This window comes from Dermacentor silvarum, chromosome 1 (genome assembly GCF_013339745.2).
Source record: "Dermacentor silvarum isolate Dsil-2018 chromosome 1, BIME_Dsil_1.4, whole genome shotgun sequence".
Lineage (NCBI taxonomy): Eukaryota > Metazoa > Arthropoda > Arachnida > Ixodida > Ixodidae > Dermacentor > Dermacentor silvarum.
Genome location: NC_051154.1, coordinates 102,074,391 through 102,082,825, shown reverse-complemented (window position 1 = coordinate 102,082,825; position 8,435 = coordinate 102,074,391). Strand labels below are relative to the sequence as shown.

At 46.5% G+C, this 8,435-nt stretch overlaps 1 protein-coding gene across 1 annotated transcript in view; it reads left to right on the top strand.

Annotated features, from left to right (window-relative positions):
* LOC119433926 (ataxin-1-like) overlaps nucleotides 1-8,435 on the top strand; it is a 141,904-nt gene that overhangs the window by 335 nt on the left and 133,134 nt on the right. The window lies entirely within an intron of this gene.

The following is an 8,435-nucleotide window of genomic DNA, read 5'->3' as shown; positions in this document are numbered from 1 at the left end:
GGGGCTTGGCGTCCGACGAAACGACAAGCGCTCTCCGCCCAAAGCGTTCGTCGGCCTAAAAAGAAAGTATGTTCTGTGCAGGGATGCGATTTGGACACCCGTACGGCTGACGTTTTCCTGCATCGCTTTCCGCGCTGAAGCACGCCCATCAAGTCGTATGGTGGGGCATTTGAATATGCAGCTGTAATGGCAGGCCTCCGAAAACAAATTTCGCGCCTTTGAGAACAAAATGGCGTCACTTCTGTTTTTAACGGACATGACGTCACATTATTTTTTTCTTCCGCCGGAAGTGTTCCCTCCTCACACAGATGGCGCTAAGCTCCATGAACCGCCGATGAACTGCCATGTTTTGAACGTATGGGCTTCTATGAAAGCTTCGCTACCAGGTATATCTACCTTGCCCCAGGTGTTGCATGAGGGGAGAGGGCACTGCCGCGACGCTGCACCACCGGCGCGCCTCGACGGAGCAGATATACGGGGCGACACGATGCCTCGGCGCGTAGATGCTTCGTTGGTGGCCGGTGCTGCTTCCTCGGTCTCTCGTCCCGCAGGTCGTCGATGGCATGCGGCGTCCTTGATTTCTCAGCAATATCGTTCAAATGATTTCGATCTACAGTCATTATGCTAACTTAGAAACCGTACAAAAAGAAATTATGAGCCATTCCACTATGTGGTTGGGGTGGCGGTGGTGTGTGTGTGTGTGTGTGTGTGTGTGTGTGTGTGTGTGTGTGTGTGTTGTGTGTGTGTGTGTGTGTGTGTGTGTGTGTGTGTGTGTGTGTGTGTGTGTGTGTGTGTGTGTGTGTGTGTGTGTGTGTGTGTGTGTGTGTGTGTGTGTGTGTGTGTGTGTGTGTGTGTGTGTGTGTGTGTGTGTGTGTGTGTGTGTGTGTGTGTGTGTGTGAGCGTGTTTCGACTCTTTATGCACTCACAGCAAGCTTCGCTGTATATAGATTCCAACTTGTTGGATCTGCTGCATTTCATTGTTGTTCTCCTTAAAAGGAGATCCGGGTCCAAAAAGTCACACTTTCATCAGAAAGGTCAATCACGACAGCGATAGCAGAACATAAGACAGCTGTACGAAGTAACGTTCTTAGTTTCATAGGCCGTATGTACTGCAGTAAACATTCACTTAATAAATAAATAACAGCCATACTTACACGTGCGTACAGTCAAGCATGAACATATATCCCCCTATATTACCATGAGCACTGGCCATCACACCACTGGTGTAATGAGAGCGCCGCCAGCAATGCTTCTTCAGTCAGTCGTTTCATCGCGTGTTTGGAACAGATTACGCGACCTCCAAATCTAGGCGCGTGGAAACATAGGGAACGTGAAGCTACCAGCCATCTCGGCTCCTAATTAGCCGAGATGCATCCAGCAGAGATTACGTCCACAATTTGGTGTGCGGGCCACGTAGGGGCTCATCCGCGTGGCCAGCTGCACGCAGCAACAGCCGAGATAAAGCAGGAGAGGCGTGTTCTGCTACCTTGATCACATGACCTCCAACGTTGGGGGTTAGGGAACACGGCGCGCATTAGTCGATTATGTTGTTTCAGAGTCGATTCAAAGTCGGTCGTCATTCTCGGCTCTCCCCCGCACGCTTTCTCTTGCCCCCGTAGCCATTATTTCGCCCTCGCGCGGCGATCTTCTAGCCTTCTGGTTAGCTCAGATGGTAGAGCGACGGCCGCGCGAATGTGTTGGTCCATGTTTTGAACCCCGGACCACGACGAATTTAGGGGCGAAGCTCCTTAGGGCGTGGGTCTGTCCTTCCTCGGATGTAGTATGTAGCCACCTGTAGTTTTATGAAGTGTTCACTAGATGGCGTTCCGGTTCCGCTTCCACTTCCAGTTCCGGTTTCACTTCCGGTTCCGGTTCCACTTTGCGCGCGTTCGGTGCGAACGCGGGCAAAACGCCGACGGCTTCGACAACAGTTCTGCGCGTTGCTGGTGCTGCTGCATGTCCAAGTTTATACAGCTGATAAAACGACCTTGAGTCGACCCCATGGCTGCTTCGCATACTACTTAGGGTTCTCCTACGAGAAGATGGTGTAATTTTCTCTCTCGTTCCCGACGCGCGCTCTCTTTATCTCTCGTCCGTAGCTGTGGTTTACCCGAATGATCCCCCGGTGCTTCGCCCACTCATCATCATTCACTTCGTGGATATGCTTTGATTTTTTTCTTTTTGTTATACTACGAAGCTTTGTTTCCGAGAAACTTGTGCGGGTTTCTTTGATAGTTTTACTGCCAAATACGGGTGGTTGTCAATTTTTCGTTTCATGAACCTTCCTCCAACTTGCGGATTTCCGCATAACTGATTTGCCATCTTCCTTCTTGTGTACAGAGAAGGAACGACAAGTGGTGTTACTTCCGATGTGCACCAGGTAATTTCGGACGATTATCTCGCTAAACTTCTTTCATAGACAGCACAAGTGCTTAATATCCATCTATTTGGACGTTCCCGGTGTAATCTATAAATATGTTAAGTACCAGTAAGCCGCATCGGTCCACTGATTGAATAGATATTGAGTTGAAATATTTAATCAGGTTATCGTCACTTACGAATGTGTCGACACCAAAAGGTATGTCTGTGTCGACACAGGGTATGTCCGAAACGTAATGTCAGTGAGTACATTAAACAAAATTTATTGATCAGATCGCTAAAATACGTTAAAGGTTTTCCAAATAGGCTCCTCGATACATCGCTTCCGGCGAGGTTTCCAAACATTGTAGGCGTCACGGTAGGCCTCCTTCGGAATTTCCTTTAGAGCCTCGGTGCAAGCCTCTTTGACTTTGTCAGCTGTCTCGACATCATGCCCTTTCATAGCCAGTTTGCAAGCGTGGAAACAAAAAGAAGCCTGGAGGAGCCACGTCAGGACTGTAGCCCGGTTAGGGATTCGGCCCCTTTGAATCGGCCAGGAAGCGGGTCACGAAGAAGGCGGTGTTGGCTGGCGTGTTGTCATAGCGCAGTTTCCCATCTCCCGCGATGTCAGACCGGGATCGATGAACCCTTCGTTTGAGTCTCTTGAGCACTTCCACGTAGAATTTGGCGTTGGCGATTGTACCATGTGGACGAGCACCATGATGTCAAAGAACACGATGAGCATGGCCTAGGCCTTTGACTTACTCATTCTGGCCTTCTTGGGGCGAGGCGACGCTCATTTGTACCACAAGGCACTTGCCCTTTTGTTTCAGGGTCGTATTCATAAAACGCAACACTCGTCACCTGTGATGACATTGTATAAAAACAATTCATAAACACAATTCCCAAAGTTTCCCAAAGGCACGTTTCAACTCGGCTTTTGGTCGTCCGTTAACACTCTGGGTACAATCTTCGCGCACACTTTTCGCATCTGCAATTTATTTTTCAAGATCGTGTGAACGGTACTATTTCGAACGTTTAATGTCTGTGCCACTAAACTGGCACTCAAACGATGGTTTGAGTTCTCTCACACGCATCACATTTTCGTCTGCGATGGTCGTTGATGGCCGGCTGCCAGCGCAGGTTTCACTGCTGACCTGTTCAGGACCTTTTAAAAAGGCCTTGAGCCACCGGTAGATTTTACGTTCCGACAAACAATTATCACCAAAGGCCGTCTTTATCATAGAAAAAGTTTCCATTGCGGACTTGCTGAGTTTCATTCAAAACTTCATGGTAATCCTTTGTTCCAACGCGCGCTGCATCACGGATTGCACGGGAAATGAAAACGAGTTTCACGGAAAATCCTGTCCTAGCTCTCCAGTTGGTCGCAGACGACTGAGCGACCGCGCGTGCGTAAGCTAGCTTCCCCCTCAAAAAATCCCAACCGGTCCTAGCGCGCTGCGATGTATAATGGCTTCACAATATAATCACTGACATTAATTTTTGGACAAACCCTGTATAATCTCAAAAGTTTCATTTTCTTTTTGATACCCACGCCCATAATCCACAATCAATAAAACAGCACCACATGGATTCGTCGTCTAACCTGGCACACTGAACGGAAAATGACTAAATAACGAAACACCATTTTCCTTACCAAATTTCTTCAGGTGCGCTGGTGGACCTTGAATGCTATTTTTACGCGTTTATCACAGACCATGGCTGTAAATTAGGAAAAAATCACGAATTAATTTTTTAGCTCTGGCGAAAAGTACTATTATGCAGTTATTCAGTTTTTGTTCCTTACTAGTTACAGAGGTGAAGCTCCCTTCGCAAATGGGAGCAGGAATGTTGCAGTTTACTTGCTGATGATGATGATGATTTATTGGCATGCCCTTTGAAACGGGGTGGCGACAAATAGTCACCTAGCCTGCTTGATTTAATCAGGTATACTACACATGTTCTTTATCTAGCATTTTTGTATACCCCTCTCATTATCTTTCTTTTTCAAAAAGTTTAGCTTGTACCGCTGCCTATGATTTTAAGAGATCAGGTCGTATCCATCTTTTCCCTGCTTTTTTTCCACCAGTACTCTAATCGTCTCTTGCTGATCTCTACGGCTGATCTGTTTATGTTTCCTTCCACTTTAAACCCAAGCGCTTCTGGGAGTTGCACGTTACCTACGGTTCTCGCTGGGTGGATCCCGTCGCACTCCATTAGGATGTGCTGAGTGGTCTCTGGATCTTTACTGCAGCATACACATGTCTCATCAAGTTCCGAATATTTGTTCCGATATGTTTTCGTCCTTAGACAACCGGCTCGAGCCTCAAATAGCAAGCCACTGCCCTTTGTGTTATCGTACATATTTTCTCTTCTAATTTCTTTCTTCTCATTCTTGTAAATCTCCATTGTCCTTTTCGTTTCCATTCTTTGCATCCAATTCACGGTCTCTATTTCTCTCACTTCTTTCTGATGACCCCTGGTTGTCTATTTACAGTTTCGATTATCCTGTACTTGGTTGCCAACTTCCTTGACCTCTTCCTCCATTCTGTGTCCACGCTTTTCATGTAGAGATACTTGTGCACTTTAGCCGCCCATTTATTTTCATCCATGTTCCTGAGCCTTTCTTCAAAACTAATTTTGCTTTGTGCTTCTCTGACTTCAAAAGAGGCCCAACCCATGTCCCCATGCACTGCCTCATTTGTCGTATTACCGTGTGCTCCCAAAGCCAACCGGCCTACTGATCTTTGGTTAACTTCCAAACCCGCCAATATATCCGATTTTAAGCATATAATGGCATTTGCGAATGTTAGCGCTGGCACCATTACTCCTTTCCAGATTCCACGCACCACCTCATACTTATTGTGGCCCCACAGTGCTCTGTGTTTCATTAATGCTGCATTCCGCTTCCCTTTTATTTTCAGATTATCTTGGTGGTTGCTTGAGTAATTCTTTCCTTCGTTTATGTGTACGCCGAGGTACTTATATTGCTTCACTATGAGTATTACTTGCTGTTGAATTAACACCACGAAGTTACTCGTGTGTTCATTAAAGATCATAATCCCTGATTTCTCTGTGCTAAACTTAAGGCCCAGATTTGTCGCTGCGTTCCCACAGATATTCGCAAGTATCTGTAAATCTTTTTTATTGTCCGCTAGTAGCACAATGTCGTCTGCGTACATCAATCCAGGGACCTTCTGTTGCACCATTTGTCCATTACGCATGTTGGATAAATCAAAACCTAATTCGCTGTTTTCCAGTCGTCTTTCTATGCCCTTGACGTAAAGCGTGAACAACAATGGTGACAGAGGGCATCCTTGCTTCAATCCTTGGTGAATTCCCACCATTTCATTTCCTTTTCGGCCTTCCCATGCCACTTGTACTTGGTTGTACTTGGAAGAATATCCCACAACAATTCCCTGTCTACGTTGTCATAAGCTCCTTTAATATCTAGAAATGCTACCCATAAAGGTCTTTTCTGAGCTACTGAAATCTCTATGCACAGAGTTAGTACAAACATATTGTCTTCTAAGCGTCTGCCTGGCCTGAACCCATTCTGTAGTTCCCCCAATACACCGTTTTCCTCCACCCACTTCGACAGTTCTAATTTTATGGCTTGCATTGCCATTCTATATATCACCGACGTTACTGTAACTGGCCTGTACGAGCTCGTCTTATCCTTATCTCCTTTGCCTTTGTAGATGAGATTCATCTTGCTTTCACGCCATCCAACGGGAATATTCTTTGTTCTAATCACTTGCTCTATGGCATTAGTCAGCAGTGCCTTGCTTTTTGGACCGAGGTTTTTGATTAGCTGTATTGGGATTTCATCTGGTCCTGCTGCCGTGTTGTTAGGGACATTTTCTGCTGCCTTTTTCCAATAAAAGCTTTCTATGCTGAATTTTGACCTCTCAAGCCTCTCTGTTGTTGCTGGATCTGTTGTCTGAACTACGCTTTTTCTCGTACCGAAGTTATGCCTGATAACGTCTGTGATGTACCCCAGCGCATCATCGCCTTCATAGATGTTACCATCTTCATCCCTTATAGCCGTTTGCGAGTTTCTAGTTGGAGCTCCGAGTGCTTTTATTTTTTTTGCTTCCAGGCACACAAGCTCCCTCTGGCGATATAAAGGGTGTTACACTTAACTTGGGCCAAACATTACAAATATGCAAGTGGCTACGCAGCTGGAGAGAATCAACTTATAGTTGTTTGCCGTCGCTTGCAGACAGTCAGAATATTTTTTTGAATGCCGTCTAGTTAGACAATTACTGTTAATTATTCAACTTCTCAATTATGATAAATACATGAAAAGTGTGAAAGAAAATTGTAGAGCAACATGAACAAATTCAGCAGAGACACTTAAGACTGCTCACGTGTGGGAATATCGAAGCGTTATGATCGCTAAAGTGAAATGTTTTCGATTTATGTTTTCGACATGCATTAAAGTTATTTCTGCTGATTCGGCGTGTGTGTTTGCGCATACGTTGTGCACAGACTAGAAACGTTCGGACCGTTTTGCTGCATAACGATGCATTTTTTTGTTCCTTTGGTTCGTTTTCTCAAGCGTGCTTGCGTGGGAGACCTCACAGCTGCCGCGGAATAAACGCTTCGGAGAGCATCCCAGTAGACACAGCAGCGATTAAATCCGAACCGCAAGTGACGCGCGCCAGTCGGCCATAGAGAAACATACGCATGCTAAAGACCGGACACTCGAGCCGATTCGCGGCCGAGCAAGTAATGGTCTGACCACCCGCCAGACGGCGTAGCGATGTCCGCTTCCACTTCACCTCAAAGGTAGACAGCTTATCATCCGTCCACCGGGTTACGTCCACGCATCCCGTTTCTATAGAGACGTTGATGCTGCGCCGGTCATGTGCCGCTGGTTACGCCCACCCCACCGCGCCTTTCAACGCATCGCCTCGCTTTTGCGGTAGGTGTTTCCTTTTGTATGCGGAAATAATTTTACTGTTCCTTGCGTTAAGAACATTGTTGGCCAGCCGTTGGTGGGTGTATTTTCCACGAGTAGCATATAAAGCTCGTTTCACATGGTGCGATTTTGACTGCGAATTCGCACGTGCGAATTCGAAGCTGCGGGAAATAGGCCGCTGGACCCTTCGTGCGTGCGTTTTTTCGATGTTCGGCGTGCTGAACTTCTCTGCGAAAAACGCAGATGTGGTGGTAGCCACTGTAGCGGTGGAAACAGACGACCAACAGGAGGCGGCTTGCTCATATGTCATCGCTAGTCAGAATGCTTAACGAGTATGCGAAAAACGCAGCTGCCGTAGATCCATGTGAAACGGGATTGCAAATTGGAAATCGCATCTGCGAAAAACGCACTGCAAATTCGCACCATGTGAAACGGGCTTAATAGGAGCCGTGGCGTCCGTTTACCGTGAGGCCACCCGCTTGTTTTAGCATCCGTCGCTTGCGATAGAGCAGGTGCATTACTTCCAACACGTAATTTTCCACAAGTCACTCGCAACACGATCAGTTTAAAGCACAGAGTTTGTTATCTGTGGCTCACCAGTATCAACCCACAAACGTTTCACTTGGCACTGCTCGAGCGTTTTGTGAAGCCTGTTTACCTTACTGTATAAGAATAATGCATGCGCCTGGGCCGCTTCGCAAGAGCCAATTTTACTTTACACGTTGCTTGTCATGGCTAAAACATTCTTGTTGTGGTCTTTTTCTTTGTTTTGTGTGTTGTCTTTATCAAGTGTGTGATGCAGTATTTTTTTTTTGGGGGGGGGGGGGGGGGGGCAATTCCGAATGTAAACAAGAGCAAATAAACTATTTTGTATGGGACCATTGCTTGCTATTATATTGACACGTACACATGTTTATCTTTCACCGGTAGCCGCTTTCAACATTGGCTGACAAATGTTAAACGTTATCGCTCGGCGCAGGACGCGCCTGCATTGGAAGCTTCTCGGACGTTATCAATGCTTCTATCCGTCGTCTGTGGTCACCGACGCCCATGTAATCTGATTGTATGAGCGACGCGAATTGTCTAGAACTTTCTGGAAGACACGCGGGCATCAGGGATTAATCTGGAACCTTCGATGACTCAGGTATAA